Raw genomic sequence first — 16,283 nt, 5'->3', positions numbered from 1 at the left:
GCTCAGTCTCTCTGACGGACCGGTGAGAAGTGAGGAGGGTCAGTCCCGCTAGGAGCTCATTTAGTCCCTATCTCTATCACACACACACACACACACACACACAGTCTCTACAAGTCTCTCTGACAAAGAGACTCATTGCTCCTTCTCTCTCTCTCTATATCTCTCTGTCTCTCACACACACACACACACACACACACACACACATTCACACACACACTGCTGTGCTCCCATTAGGGAGATATAGCGAGAAGACAGGACTGATGATGCATGTCACAAAGTACTACCGCTAGTCTCACACATAATGTCTCCTCCCTCTTTCTCTCCCCCCACCTCCCCCCTTTTTTCTTCCCCCTCTCGCTGATTTACCGCTTTACTGCATTTCTTTTACTGCTACTGCAATTCTGCTTAAAAATTAAAATATGTAGATTTATATCATGTAAGGGACTTTGGTGCATACATCCAGAGTCAGAGGGTCATGAGGAGGGAAGACATAAAAGCCAAAATGTATCTTTTCCTCTGAGGGCTGGGTTGCATACTTGAAATAACTTTTAATGATTATATTATTCTCTACGCTGTGAGTGATGTAGAATATTGTTGTGCAGCACAAACATGTAGTTCTGCATTGTTTTTCATACATATCTTTGTCCTACAGATGATCTTCCTACCTATCCACTGCATTACCTAAATGCATGAAAAACAAACATGACCATGTCGACGCTGAACTTGACAGTAATACTTTGGTGTTTAATTCTCTCCGACCTCTGTTGCCCATGTGTCTGATATGAATGCATTAGCAGGATTGCGCTGTGCTGTGGATTAGAAACTCCCCTGTGCTTTGTGAGGTGTGTGGTAATGCCAGACTTAGTGGATTCTGCTGTGAATCACCTCCTCCCATCGCCGTCTTAATCCCTGATGCGCTGCCTAATGACACAGAGACCGAAGAACTCAGCGGGAGATCAGAGAAAGGCAGGGAGGGCAGGGAGATAGAGACTTAAAGTTGCAAAGGCTCAAAAGTAGTTTGAGGTCTGATAGAGAAAACTATGACTTACTCTCACTCACTGACACTAAAGACATCGCCGCTCCGTCTCTACGGTGTTACAGTATTTGTGATTTGCGGGGAAAAAATTTGCAAGTTTCTGGGGATTTGTGTGTGTGTGTGTGTGTGTGTGTGTGTGTGTGTGTTTACAACTGCTGCATCCATAATCAGTGTGTCATGAGCGGATAGGGCAGGTGCTCAACAGGTGTGCTCTCTGATACCAATCCCTCTCCATTTGCCTGTCTGTCCCTCCATGTTTGCACACGCTCATTGTGTTCTTCATAGAGGAACACCTGGGCTCTGCTGTACCTGGGCTTGTTGCCCAGTCTTCTGTCTGGCAGCACACACACACACACACACACACACACACACACACACACACTCAGGAACACACTGGAACGCAGCCAGTTCCTGTTACTGGCTAAAGCAGGAAGCAGCAGCTGACATCCTATCCCTTAGTTCCCAGGAGACTCAACACCCTGAGTAAACCATCCAAGTCAGACCCACTTGAGACTGACTCACCTGAGAATCAAGCCTCTTGTACACATCAGTTAAATGGAAAAGCAGAGCACTGAGGACTTTGTTAGCACATTAAGCTAATAAGTATCAGGTACTTCTGTTGGATTCTCTCAGGGCTGATTGTTTCGGGCATCCACTTGTTTTGCCTTTCGAGTGTGGTTTATCATGCCAACAAAAGCCGCAGGATGCGTCACTGATTTCAGAGGTAAATTTCAGTGAATACGCTTCAGTGGCACATGCCAAACTTGGCCATGGCCTGTCTGTTTAGATCAGCTTACCATTTTAGGCAAGATGACTATATTTTAAATAAGCACAATAAATAGTCGGAGAAGTGTGGGAGACGGAGACAATGATACCCAGTAAGCAAAGAGAAGCCTCCAAGAAACGAGCAATGTTGCTGTGTTCCTCGCAATGGTCTGCTTGGCCATGCACTAGTGAGCGTGGGATTACCTGCGGGAATAACACAAACAGGTTGTCTCCTGGTTCTTTTGGTTTCTTGTGGCTTTTATTGGAATGAGTAAGGAGATCCCAGCTCCCTCCTTCTCTCTCTGTGAGTCAGTGTTCCAGAGAGTGGGCCAGCACTGATGAGTGCATTCAAGTAGCATACTGGCTCACTTGATTGTTTCTCCACCATCAGGCTCTCCAATCACTACTTAGTTTTGAAAAGTTCAGTAATTTAATGTGTTTAAGTGATACAGGGGCTGCCTTTAATTTGATTATTTGTAGAACATTCAGTATGAGTTTATTATATGTGTGTGCTGTCATGATTTATTTTTTAACCACTTTGGGGCAGCAGAATAAGTTGTAAACACAATATTAAAATATTATCACCTTACAAAGTTGATATTGCTATATACCTGACAAATGTAACTTCATTATCCTCTCTCTTTTAGCTCATTTTTTGTCAAAATCTTCTCCCATGATAGACCATATATTATAAGCTGATAGTTGCACCCGTTCCAATAATGATATAAGGTAATGTTCTTTATGATATGTATAATTTGAGGTACTGTTTAGTTGACATAATCTGATGTATAATTTGATACATGACATACAGTATATCATGTACAATATGCATGATACTATAATAATGTAAAAATGTTATATTCCTGTGTCCTTCGTTTTCGGTGTATATTTTGATGTATGATGTACACTTTATTGGAAATGGATTGGCACGTATGTATGTATGTTCTTCCTTTTGTAAAAACAAACCAAAAAAAAGAAAATTACAACAACAAAAAAACCCCATTGCCATCCATAAAACCAAAACAGCTGAAGAAACAGTGAAGCTGAAGAAAGAATTGGATGAAAGATTTCTGTGGATTTATCAATACGAGTGATTCCTTTCACATCACTTGTATTCTCTTGATCGTTTATTAATGTAAGATATTGATTAAAGCAGCTTTAAATAAAATGCCTGAAATTTATTTCAACCTCAATTTAGTATATTTTTTTCTTCTCTAAACCTAGGCCTAACAGCAGATGAGGAACAATTAGCCATTCTTCCATCTTCACGTTTTACAGGCACGGGGTTGACCTGGGCAGGATACCAAACCCCATAGGAGCAACACATTAGTTACATTAGCAGCGTAACCCACATCATTAGCAGTGACATTTTAACGGGCTGTAGCGGCAGTCACTGTGTTTTGGCAACAGAGACAATGGCAGATGATACATTGTCCAAGTAGATGGTGGCTATCAATCTTTCTCTTAACCTCTCCGTCTTGTTCACTTGTTCCCTCTTTTTGAGTGAAACAAACCCGAACAGATATCACATGACACAGGGGTAACGAGCCAGAACGCAGGCTCAGTGTTTCAGGGACCGTGTGCACAGAAGCCATATGTGTGTGTCTGTGAGCAATGGTCATGTTGGACTTTACCTGAGCGAGGACTCTCAGGAGAGTTGATCTCATGGACTCCTTTAAGGAATGTTGACACTTTTAGATGAAGCAATGGAAAGACAGAGTGGCTCCTCGACATGTTTCAAAGGTAGTAAAAGGGTCTTTCAGAGATCATGGTTGTCCACTGTCTTTGATTTAGAAAAGTCAGAGCCACAGGACTTATACCCCAGGGGCAAAAGGCGACCAGGCACCCACACACATGCTCTTTCTTTCTCCCTTTTCCTCTTTCTGTGTCCCACAAATGCACACACTGCCCTCTCTATTTGCACACCACTGTCCACTCTCTCTCTTTCTTGTCCCCTTAAGCCAGAGGTCACTAGAGGTCAGAATAGATATCATTCAGTCAGAGGGACTTTAGAAGAAGAAAGAGTGTCATTCAGAGAGAACTTTTCTCTTGTTTAATTTTTTTTTATCCCTGCACCTCTCTCATTCTAGATATATGGAGCCAGAAAATCCTCTAACAAGGGTAGTGAGACAACAGGCAGTGGTCGGTGCTCAGTGATGTTTTCATGCCAGATGCTGGATTTATTTTGGGTTTGACTTTGGGTTTTGTCCTGTTATTACACTTGGATATATATTTGTGTTCTACCAGTGTGCTTTGTGAGTTTTTCTTTTGAATAGACCTGTATATCTGATGTTTAGGTGCTGTAGGAAGTTAAAGTTTTTAAACCATCCTAGCGTCCTGGCTCTACAGATGGCAGTGTTGGTCAGTTGGTCGGTCAGTCCCGCCACCTTGGTCCTTTCCCCCCACACCCCCCATGAGGTTGATGTTTGTGTTTTTGAGCATGTTGGCATTCATCAGAAAGCAAGATAAAAAGGTTTTACAAATTAAGATTTTCATTCATCAGAAGGCTTCTGGAGTCTGCTTCATGAACGTACAAAAATGGACAAGAAAGGAGGAAGACTTTAAGGTAAAAACAGAAAGAACTGGACACAAACATTATGATCTGTTTGAACACATATTTAGCCTTGATAAAAAGCCTGACCTAAAAGTATTTTTTTCAAAGTATAAAATAGATTTTGAAATACTTCATTTTTCTGCCATTCTGTCTTCTCAAAGCAACTCTCACAATTGTTCCAAACATGGCTCTATTTATGTCCAGTTGATTTATTCTGTGTAGTGCAGAGAACTGCCAGTGATAGCATTGTTCTGTGTTTAGTACACATGTTGATTTGTGGTTTGCCAGGGCCTTTTATGATGATTTAAACTACCCGAGCACCCAAAAAACACCATACCAGCTCCAGTGGAGCAAAATGATTATTATAGAAACAGTCTATTGTCATCCTTCATAGATTATAAATTCAGAAATACCACTAGCGGGACACTTGGGGCCCTGATGGAGCTAAACCGTACAAAGCTGCTTATATATTTAAGATGGGCCTTGAAGTCATTGTGTACAAAAAGCTTGAAGTTATCAGAGAATCAACATCACCTGATAGGCGGCTGTCTTGGCTGTCTGCACACACAGTGGCACGCCGAGTGACATGGCAGTTTACACAGGTGTCCACTCTCCAAAGGAGAAAAAAAAAAACTTCCTGTGATATTTGCATCTGACTTCTAAATATCCTCCCCTAAAACACACACGCACACACACACACACACACACACACACACACACACACACACACACACACACACACACACACACACACACAACTTATGAGTGAGTGAGAGAGGGAGAGACAGCGAGCTGACAGGCCTTGGGGCTAATACAAATACCTTTCTGAAGGACAATCCTTACACCACAGTGGGTATGTGTCATTAAATTTAATACACATCAGAGGGCAATATGTGTGTGTGTGTGTGTGTGTGTGTGTGTGTGTGTGTGTGTGTGTGTGTGTGTGCACGGGGGTGTATGTGACACCTATCTGTACCAGACCTGTTTTTAATGATGGGATTAGAGAATACACACCTGTGGCCTTCTCATTATTTACACACGCACACACACACACACACACACACACACACACACACACGCACACGCGCACACACACACACACACACACACACACACACACACACACACACACACACACACACACACACACACCCCTATGGCTGGCCGTTGAGCCGATCCTGTGTTTGTCTCCACGCTGTCCATCTTCTGCCTCAGACGCCCCGCCCCACCCGACCCCAGCCTGTCTACCACCACAGTTGATCACATTCACATATGCACGATCACATACTGTATGTTTGGATGTGTCTTTTCCAGCTGTTAGCATGCAAACTACAACATCCCTCCTTCCCTCTCAGTTTGCTTCGCTCCCAAACACTCATCTTAATTGTCTTTCTACTAAGAATAAGACAGCTGGCTTCCATAACAAGCCCTCAAAAGACTGAGACTGTTCCTGAAGCCCAATAAGATATTCTGTTCAAGACAAATGATGTGCTTCATATAAATATTAGTTCTTCCCAAATCTGATAATAATTGTTTGTATCTGAAAGCCTCTGAGGAAAGTTACAGTCCGCTGCAAATCACATTTGCCTTGATTTTTAGACTAAACCCATATTTTTTTTTACAGCAGCCAATGTCTTCCATTATTTATATGGTATGAAACTCATCTGGTGTGAGAAATGAAACTCCCTTGAACAGAGAAGTGAATTTATCTCTTTTTATTGTTATCAAACTGAAATAATGAAAATCAATTTCAGATGACAAACAGTGAGCAAACATGAATGTCATTAAAAGTAAAATGTGTTTTAGACAGCTCTGTGAATTAAAAATGTTTTTTGGTTGACAATTGTTTTTGTTATAGTGTTGTTATATCCATTATTGTACAATGACGTTAATGCATCAACATTCAAACAGTATGATTGCTGTTAGAAAACAACAACAGAACATAGACAAACACAGATAATTTTTCAGTTTCATTACAGATTAAATTTGCAAACAGTGAAATGAATGAACATCGTAGAACATATATTGCACAGATGGTGAGAGCAATATAAAAATATTAAATATAAAAATGAACAAAATTAAAATGTTCACAGTTCATTGTCTTTTTAGCTTAAGCTGTTCTTGCTCCTCGCAATAAATTGCCTCTTCAGTGTGTATATAGAAATATTCCCAGTGTGTAGAAAATTCCAGTAAATCCAGGGAGTTTAGAAATGTACAAACTGAAAAGGGATAATGTTTAACATAACCAGTCAATTAAATGTTAATGTATATATGTATATATATATATACATATACATATATATAAATCTGGAAGTTTAATCACTTAGGAGATTATTGCAAGCTCTTATAAAGGGCTTTCCAACAATGACTTTTATTTTACACACTTGATTTGGTAAAATAACCATATGTTATTATCCTCACTATGATTTTGAGCCAAAAGTGCTCATTGCAGCTTAGCAGTCTGAAACAGAGCATTCAGAATATTTTCCTCCAAACCAGCTCACAGCTTGGTTTCATTGTTACCCCTCCACTCTCCTTCCCAAAAATAAACAAAGCTGCTCGGAATCTTTGAAATCACTATGTTTAAGCCAACCAGTGTTTTCAGATTCAACATGAAATTTTTACATCAGTAAACTCCCACCAGCTCAGCAATATGTATATGTTACATGTGTAATCTGTAGAAAAAGAATGGCCTTCTTCACACCTTGTCCTCGTCATTCCATCACCTTGACCAGAGAGAAACAAAGATTCAAGAGCTCCCTGCAAATCATTTACAGGTGCTGACTAGGTTTCTAAATAGACTTGGCTAGTGTGTATGTGTGTGTGTGTGTGTGTGTGTGTGTGTGTGTGTGTGTGTGTGTGTGTGTGTGTGTGTGTGTGTGTGTGTGTGTGTGATGTGCATTTCTGCCACCTGTGACTTACTCAGACAGACACTTGTGATTTTTTATGTATGCCTGTCTGTTGCTTCGGTCGGGGTTTCCCAGGTCATCTTTCCTGCCTCACATACACACTGTTTACCATCATATTCCCTCTCCTTCCAAGTATACCCCACACCCACACCTCTCAGTCCTAACACTAACTGCCCCCCAATGTACACAAAGGCACACACATGCACACCTAACCCTGACCCAACCTCTCCTCCCTCAACCACAGATAGTGTAAAATGGGGGTGAGCGAGATGGATCCCAGGCCTCGACACAAGCCAGTACCAGGGTGAATCAGGGAGCATCCCCTGCATACTTGCCCCCTGACTCACCCACAAGCTTGGGGTGAGCTCATCCAGCTCCCCCTCCCCCTGTCTCCCACGCACTATGCTCACTCGCTCATTGTCTGTCTCACCTCTGAGTGTCTCTCTTCTTTTTCACTCTTGTTTTTCTTTTCACAATCACTGCTTTCAGTCATTTCCTCCTGTTATCACAGCACTCTATAACCTGTTTGTGTGACTGTTTTATTAGCTTTTATATGACTTTAATATTTATTTTTGCCAAAAAATCTTTTATTTTCTACTTTTGTCTTTTTTCATACTTTTTGTCTTTTTGTCATAAATGATAACTATATGCAAAACCGGTAACAAATATTAATATCAGAACAAATGGAAAAGTATTTTAATTTGCGCACATAGCAATACTTTTTCAAATCTTTGTAGTGTTTAGTTTGTTGTGTTTTTTTCATTTTATATCACATTGTTCTTGACATGACAACAGATTCTGCTCCAATCAAATTGAGAAAATAATTCATAAACTTAATTCATAAACTCATCTAAAACACAGAAATGAAACCATACTATAGTGTTACTAAAGGGATCTCTTAAAACTCTTTAAATGTTCAGTACATGTTGTGGATGTTACACATATCTGTATTTGTTCTTAAAGTATATTTATCTTTTTTAATGATATTTTGGGGCTTTTTATGCCTTAATTTGATAGGACAGATAAAGACAGATGGATGAATGAAATGCAACAAAGGGCTGCAGGTTGGAATCAAACCCAGGCCACTGCAGTAAGTAATAAGACACTATGTCTTTAGTGTATTGCTTCAAATACTATACTGCTGGATAAATATACACATGAGCTGCCAAGCTAACCGTCATGTCCAATCAGGTACAACCTTCGATAGCAAAGGTAATGGTGGACAGACAGTGGATATTTTCATGCTTGCTTTTCATGATGTCTTTCAGGATTAAATCAGTTTATCGGCAGTTGTGACAGTTGAAATCTCAGTTTTATTCATATTGATTATTTTAAAGGATAGGGCACTAAGGGATTTTGTGATACTGTGACCTCCACCATAGCCTGTTGTTGAAGCATTGACAGTATAAAGAACAAATAAATCAAGTTTGTTGTTCATGTTAACTCTGATTTGCAGAGGACGTTGCTATGATCTGAGTACCACATACGCAAATAAATGGGATCCCTGTTGTGCTCCAGTGGTTTCTTTGCACAGCTATGATCCAATTCCTCCTCCGCCCATAGCTATTGTGCTGTGAAAGCATCAGCTGAATATGAAAAGATTCTCTGAATTTGCTTCTTTGTTAAAAAAAATGCAAGTGCAAACTAGGGAAGGTAAGATAGAGAGGGAGAATAATAAACCATTTTTACCCAGTTGCAGTTTGGTCCAATTTTCAACTGAAGCCATGTGCTGCCCAACGCTGCAAATTTTCTGTGGCGCAATTGATGGCCTATTCATCTCATTTAATGTTGTTACTCTGAAAGGCTGAATTGCATTTGTGAAAAGGAATGGATTACGACGTATTCACACATGTTGCACAGACACAAAGAGCACTTAAGAGGACCCCTGGAACTGCCGCTAGAGGAAAAGGCAAAACGATTACACCCACTGTTCTCATTATTTCTCTATGACCCTTGCTTGAGAGTCTGACACCTAGATTACTTCTTACAAATCAGTTTAATCTGCAGTCACAGTAACATAGATTCTGTAGGAACATATCTACAGATGAAAGCATCCCCGCTTAACTATTAATTGCATTCACTTGCACATTGTTGCTCCCCAAGGAACTAGGAGACCAACTATGGTCGTTTCATGCATCACATAAAAAATAAAAAAATCTGAAAATGACTCGGAAGCAAATATGTTTACCCACTGAAATAGCATGATCTGTACAGCTGTTGCAACATTAGTATAGGACTGAGATGCATGATAACATTCACTGTTAGTGTGCACAGACTGAAAGGCTATACATTATATAGCCTTGCATGTTCTTCAAATTAATTTACTGTATTTATTGTCTTACAAGTATAGTTATAGTATCTCTGCAAGCAGGGGAGTGTACAGCATTTACCATTTTACTGTGTAGTCAAAGAAAATTAGGTGTATTCAACTGTAACATGCAAGGAGCTTCACAAAAGACAGGCCGTAAATGGTGGTGTTTCTTGGTGTGAAGCAGTTTGGTAAGTCGTCGTGCATCCAATGATCTCTCATTTACCCCTCACGTTGCAGAGGGAGTGCTTGTTAAACATATGTTTCGGGGGAGAGAAGGAGGCGAGTTGAAGCAAAGCTATAAGGCTGTGGAGGTGTCTCAGGTCCTTTACGGATGTGTGTGCCTTTTTTTTCTGTGAGGGTGGGTGTGGCATTGTGCCTTTTGTGTGTTGTTTTTGCGTAAAAGAGTAAAAATTGTATGTGATTGTATGATGTGTATTAACTGCAGACAAGCACTCAGTACGGTGCGAGTACTGTACCTGTAAGTACACCTTCTTTCACGGGTGTCTTTGCATATGCGCAAGCAATGGTGTAAGTGTGTGTGTTTGTGTAAGTGTGTGTAAGTGTGTGGCTCTGTACACATTGCCAAATATAATTACGACTTCCCAGGGCCACTTCCCACTGTCTGGGCTGGCTCTCCCAGCAGGGGTAGATTGGGAGAAAATAAGGGCTTATTCACTGGACTATAAAAAGAGCTGTAAACAATCCCACATTGTAGCTACTGGGAGGAAACAGAGAGCTGGCAGCATGAAGGAGACACTCCGCTGCATTGGCTGGTTGACTGGCTGGTTGGCTCCAAGGTCGGCTACTTGACTGACTATCTGGTTAGTTGGGTTGTTGGGGAGTTGCCTCACAGTTTGGCTGTCAACAGTTCTCTACATGCCTCTGGCCAGTTCTGCCAGGCATTGGTGCACTTTGTAGTGAAGGAGGAAGTGAGAGGGAGTTTAAAAAGGAGAGGCAGTATATCTGATCTGTTCATCCAAACCCGCTCCAACACAGCAACAGCTTTCCCAGCATGCCAGTGTTCTGGGAAATTAAAGACATATGTAATTTCAGAGTGATGCTCTTTGATTCAGCTGTTGTTGTTCTGTAGACTGAGTCACACATTTAGTATAGCTCTGTACAATGATGCTGTTAGCATGTATTTATAAAATGGTCAGTTCATGCCAAGTTTGTGATTGCTTTATAGAAGATTATAGAGCCAGTGGGTGTCCATTCTGGGCTACTGTAGAAACATGGCGGTTCAACATGGAAGGAAAAATGGTAACAAAAGCATAACGATTCTTATTTTTAGATGATTGTACACTAAAGAACACATAGCTATGCATATTATATTCCATTTATGCCAATAGATCCTCTTCAATTTAACACACTAGACTTTTTAAAGTGCTTGTATACTGAGCAATTTGATGGACAAATCATGGGAAGTCCATTCATTTCCTGTGGAGCTGAGTAACCACAGAAACTCAGCTGTGTGGACAATCAGCAAGCCTGTCAGATAACAAAAGTTGGCAAAAGCATAACTTTTTACCATCAGCACAGATGACAAAGCCTACATGCTTTAAGGGTAGGGAGGCGGAGAAGGACATAACACAGGGTCACAATTTGTTGTAAGAGAGGCGATTTTCATTTAATAAATTAGTAATTGGAAATTCTCCATGTAGCTGATCAAGAATTCTAGTTTTAGAATTTACAAAAGAGACCCATAAGAAATGTTTCAGATAATTATCTATTGGACTAAAATACAGACCGCATATTCTCAATCGTCTATTCCTACTAATAGCAGCATCTTTATGTTAAATAGAAATAGCCAGGCTGTTAAGTATCAACAATGGTTTGATTGTGTACAATCTCCAATCTTCCTAAGTTAATTAAACAATTTAATTATGTAGCTGATGACCCTGACATTTTTGCTGGGATTTCACATCACTGTCATTGCAGCACTTCATTCATCATTTGAACACATACAGTAATATTCTTACTGTTACATACATCATCACTTCCCTGCAGGACAAAACTTAAATGGAGGAAGTGTGCGAGATGTGCACGTTTTGTTTCTATAAATACAGGATAAAACTTAAAGCGTCATCCATCATCACCTGTCCATTAACGACCTGAGTTGCAGTGAGGAATAAGCCTGTATAGCTGCATCAATATGCATGCACAGTATGAATGGGGCATTTATATAATGGCTTGTAACCACGTCCAGCACGTAATAATTACGCAAAAGACATTTGCCTGGTAATGGCACATAATTTCCCCCATCAAGATTCCTCTCAGAGGTGTCCCATTCTGTGGCATATTGATTCAGCTCTAATGAGAGTCTGGGTAGCAAGAAGTTTCACAAAGGTTACAGGCAGTGTTGTGTGTACTGTGCATCATTAATGGTTTTAGAAAATAAATGTCTGTTTTTTGTGGACTGAAGATTGTCAACATTTCTATCTATCTATCTATCTATCTATCTATCTATCTATCTATCTATCTATCTATCTATCTATCTATCTATCTATCTATCTATCTATCTATCTATCTATCTATCTATCTATCTATCTATAAACCCATAAAGAAACACTTAATCCTTAGAAAAATTTCAATCAATCAACTACGCGGTTTTCATTGGACAAAATGTAACACATAGTCAGATTATTCTACTTACTCTCACGTCACTGTTACTGTTGCCATTACTATCACCAACTAATGAATTTACTCTGTTTCCATCAGTATGTCAAATACATTTTTTGCATCATTTACATCTGACCTTATGGGATGACAGTTTATTCTTGACACTGACAACAGTTTAAAATCAAAATCAGCTATTAATAAACCCATAATAAACTGTCAGTGAAGATATGCATGCTAAAAGTCTTGGTTGCATCTGTGTGACAGGGTATGTTTATTGGATACAGACACACTAGGCAACAACCCAATGATAAGCAGCTCATTAAAAAAACAGCCTGTGTGTTTTTGCCAAGTCCTCTCAGCTTTGGGGACATTATTCTGCGATACACACCTCTATCTGGGAGCAGGGGGATATCGTTTACCGTTGCACAACTCTGAGGAGCCACTTATGCGTGAAAGGCAGATGTGTTTGTACTGTAAACAAGAGAAGGGGAGACGGGGAGTGGTGCAGAGAGAGCCATACCAAGAGATCCGCTCTGACTGCCAGGGGGGCTGCAATGCTAGACTTCATGAAAAAAATATGGACAGGAACAATGCTTTGCATGAAAGCACAACAATACATGTTTATGTAATTCTTTGCCAGTATTTACCAGTGGCACACGCCTGTATGCAGCTAGAGACATTGAAGACTGTAGCAAACTGTATTCCTCTTTGTATAAAGCTTGCGCGTAGCATGAAATCTATGTTCAACACCTTTCCTGTCCTATGATTTTAAAGTAGCAAACAACTTTTTAAAATGTAATTAAATTTATGGTAAATTCTGTTTGCAAAACAGCTTAAAATCTGTAATAATTTTGGTGGAATAATTTTTCATCATCAGCTTTCAAAGGCACTTGACTGCAACCCTGTCCATATGAAGCATTCATTCTCTGCCCACAAAAAAAATTATGTCAATCATAAATCATTACACAGCATCAATTTGCAGATACAGTTCAGCTAATTGACATAATGCTCTTGTCAGCTGCAGTCCAATAGGATTTCACTATGAAATAGACTGTGTCCTCCTTCTCCCTGAAAGGTAATTTCAGTGATGTGCTGTTTATCAGAACCTTTGTAGACCTAGTTGTTGCTCTCAGCAGTTCATAATGTAGTTAATCACATCTCTCCTCAAGCTATTTCCTTCTTTCTTGGCCTATATTATTCCAATGTTTCCCCATATCCACCCTTTTCCTTTAGTTGATTTGTGATACACATTGCTTCATCAGCAATATTGAGGCAGAGTGGCCGCGCTGGTTCAGTCCATCACTTTTTTTCTGACCTCTTCATTTTCCCAGCAACAGGCACAAGATACACAGCCCACTTAATTTGTGGCAATGTAAAACATGACATCATTTTTCCAAGCTGTACCAATTTACTTGTCATTGAAAATAATACATCGTTTTTCTATCTAAGTGCATTTTCATGAGTGTTGTTGGGAGACAAGGGATATGCTGGCCAGCTCTTGAGGCCTGGATAGTGGCACAGTGAAGATACAGAGCTGCTCATTAAGTGTTTGAACCACCTGGAGTGACAAGAGTATGAAACACAATCCTGAGAAAAGTGGTTTCCAAGAATCATTGTCCAGCTCCAGCTCACAATGACATCATCAGGGTAATCTCAGACTTAACAAACATCTTCAAGAGCCACTGAACTTCATGTGTAAAATCACCTCTGTCTCAGTGGTTTTAGTTTTTGTATTCAGTGTACCCTACACGATGAATACCACATGATTTTAAAATATCTAATATATTAATAAAAAAACATCTGTATGTGGCATCACTTGCTGCCTGTCCCCTGACTGAATTTCCTTGTTTTCGTCTGTACACAGACTTTAAAGTTTCTACACTCTGTGTTAACAGAAGAAGTTAAATTATTTTCTGAGCTTTGTGTTTTATGCAACAGTCAACACTCACTCACCCTCTCAGACTGAAACCACAGGTGTCAGTCTGAGAGGGTCCTTGAACACTTTTCCTCACCATGGGCAACTAAGCACACAATAAGCAGAGATTTGAGCAGCATTCAGCAGGTAGCCTACTACAGTAGGGATGAGAAACTATCAAATCAACTATTTCAAGCCAAGAAATCCAAGCCAACCTTGACCAATTTTTGAATGTAGCTATTCCTTGCTCTGTGTCATCTTGCTGAAATAGGAACAATTGAAATTGGTCCGTTATAATTGATTACATGGCAGTGATGTTGTTGCCTGTTGACACTATATAATCTTCTATGATCATTTCTGCAATTTGTTTCTCCCCTTTTAAGCACTTTCTGTATAAAAATCACAATTACAAAGTTAGTTTTCTTGTATGCCACTTAATAAGTATTAATATAAAGATGTATGCAAATGTACAAATGAACATCCTGATATCATGATGTTTCATGTTTACATATTGTATATAGGTCTTTTTTAATAGCATACCAATCTCTGTTCTCAGAAATTGTTATTTTGCTCTCAAAGCATCTGAAAATATTTTAATTAAGGAGGGTACTTATGCATTCAGTCCAGTGCCAGTTTCTTGGCAGGCTTTCTATTTTGCTTTATTTATTAATAAAGCAATTATTTGTCCTTTTTTTGTAATTAAGTGTTTGAAATACCCATAAATTTCAATTAATAAGTGCTGCTCAGTGGCCATGAACTTCACAGCATGGTCCTGACAGGTAGTTGTTGCCATTATGGATAATTTGGTTTTTATATTTGACCCCACAAGTCTGCTTAGGAATATTGTGTTTGTGCATTTGTCCTAATTGCTCAAGCTAAAAGAATTTTGGAATCTCTTTAGTCCTTGTCGGGTATAAATCTCTTGTTTTCCTCACTTTTCTAATTGAATACCACAGACTGCTCTCTTCTAAAAGAGGTCTGTGTTCTATAATAGAGATGGATAACTTGGCTCAGTAGGTGCAAACTTAATTGATAGTATCATCATAATGTTCCGAAGCATTCTGGGTAAAAAGCTGAAACTGATAATGTTTGTGTAGGATTTTCTCTATGTGTGTTTGCTTGTGTGTGTGTCTGCATGTGTGTGTGTCTGTGGCTCTGCATGATTATGAGTGAGAGTGAGAGGTATAGTGTGTGTTTGTGTGAGGGGGAATATATAAACGGCTGGCAATGTGCATTAAGAGAAAGTGTGGTGTGAATGTTGATTGTGTGTGTGTGTGTGTGTGTGTGTGTGTGTGTGTGTGTGTGTGTGTGTGTGTGTGTGTGTGTGTGTTTCTGAGCTCCGTATACAAGAACGTACGTATGGGAGTAAGCCCTGTGCGTGCATGTAGTGTTAATGAGGCCGCACACTTGCTTGTGTTTGTGTGTGGGTGTCTGTATATGAGTGTACGTGTGTGTACACACATCTCATCTGCATGGCGCCATGCCCCATCGCTTCCATTGGGGTGTGTGAGAACAAAGACTTTCCATTTCCAGTGCTGCTGTGCCTGCAGGGAAAAGCCTGATCATAATTAGCTGAATGATGAGCCTCCGCCATGCACCGCACAGCAGGCCTGTGGCTGCCTCTCTGCAGCACCCCTCTCTTACTCTCTCACTTTTCTCTCCATTTTCTCTACTTCTTACTCTTTTTCTATTTCTGGCGTTTTCTCTCTATTCATTATCTCTCGCTTGGGCTGTGTATTGCTCACCATCTATCTTCTCTTTTCCTCTCCCAGTCTAACTCTGCCTCCCTCTCTCTCTTTCTCTGCCTTTATCATTCCTTCTCTTTATTTAATTCCTTGGATCTGACTCACTCTATTTTTCCTTTCTGTCTTCTTTTCTCTCTCTCTGCTCCACTGACACACTCGCCTTTTTTTTAATCTTCCATTTCCTCTGAAGCTGGAAAAAGTAGGGATGGGACAAGACTGACTTTAAACTGTCTTGTGCAGAAGATCAGACCCAGACATGGATTTGCATATTCAAACGCCAATATGGTGCAGAGCTGAATTAGTAATGTGTGATGATGCTTACAATAATTTCTGAATCATCATTCAGCAAATAATTATAATATTCTCCAGGGGTAATATAGTATTACTGGTTCTATTTTTGGCGGATAAGAAAGTTTTGGTGTATGATTT

The sequence above is a fragment of the Dicentrarchus labrax genome, unplaced genomic scaffold (assembly GCF_905237075.1).
Source record: "Dicentrarchus labrax unplaced genomic scaffold, dlabrax2021, whole genome shotgun sequence".
In the NCBI taxonomy this organism is placed as follows: Eukaryota; Metazoa; Chordata; class Actinopteri; family Moronidae; genus Dicentrarchus; species Dicentrarchus labrax.
The sequence above is the reverse complement of the archived record's forward strand: the minus strand, read 5'-3'. Positions refer to the sequence as shown.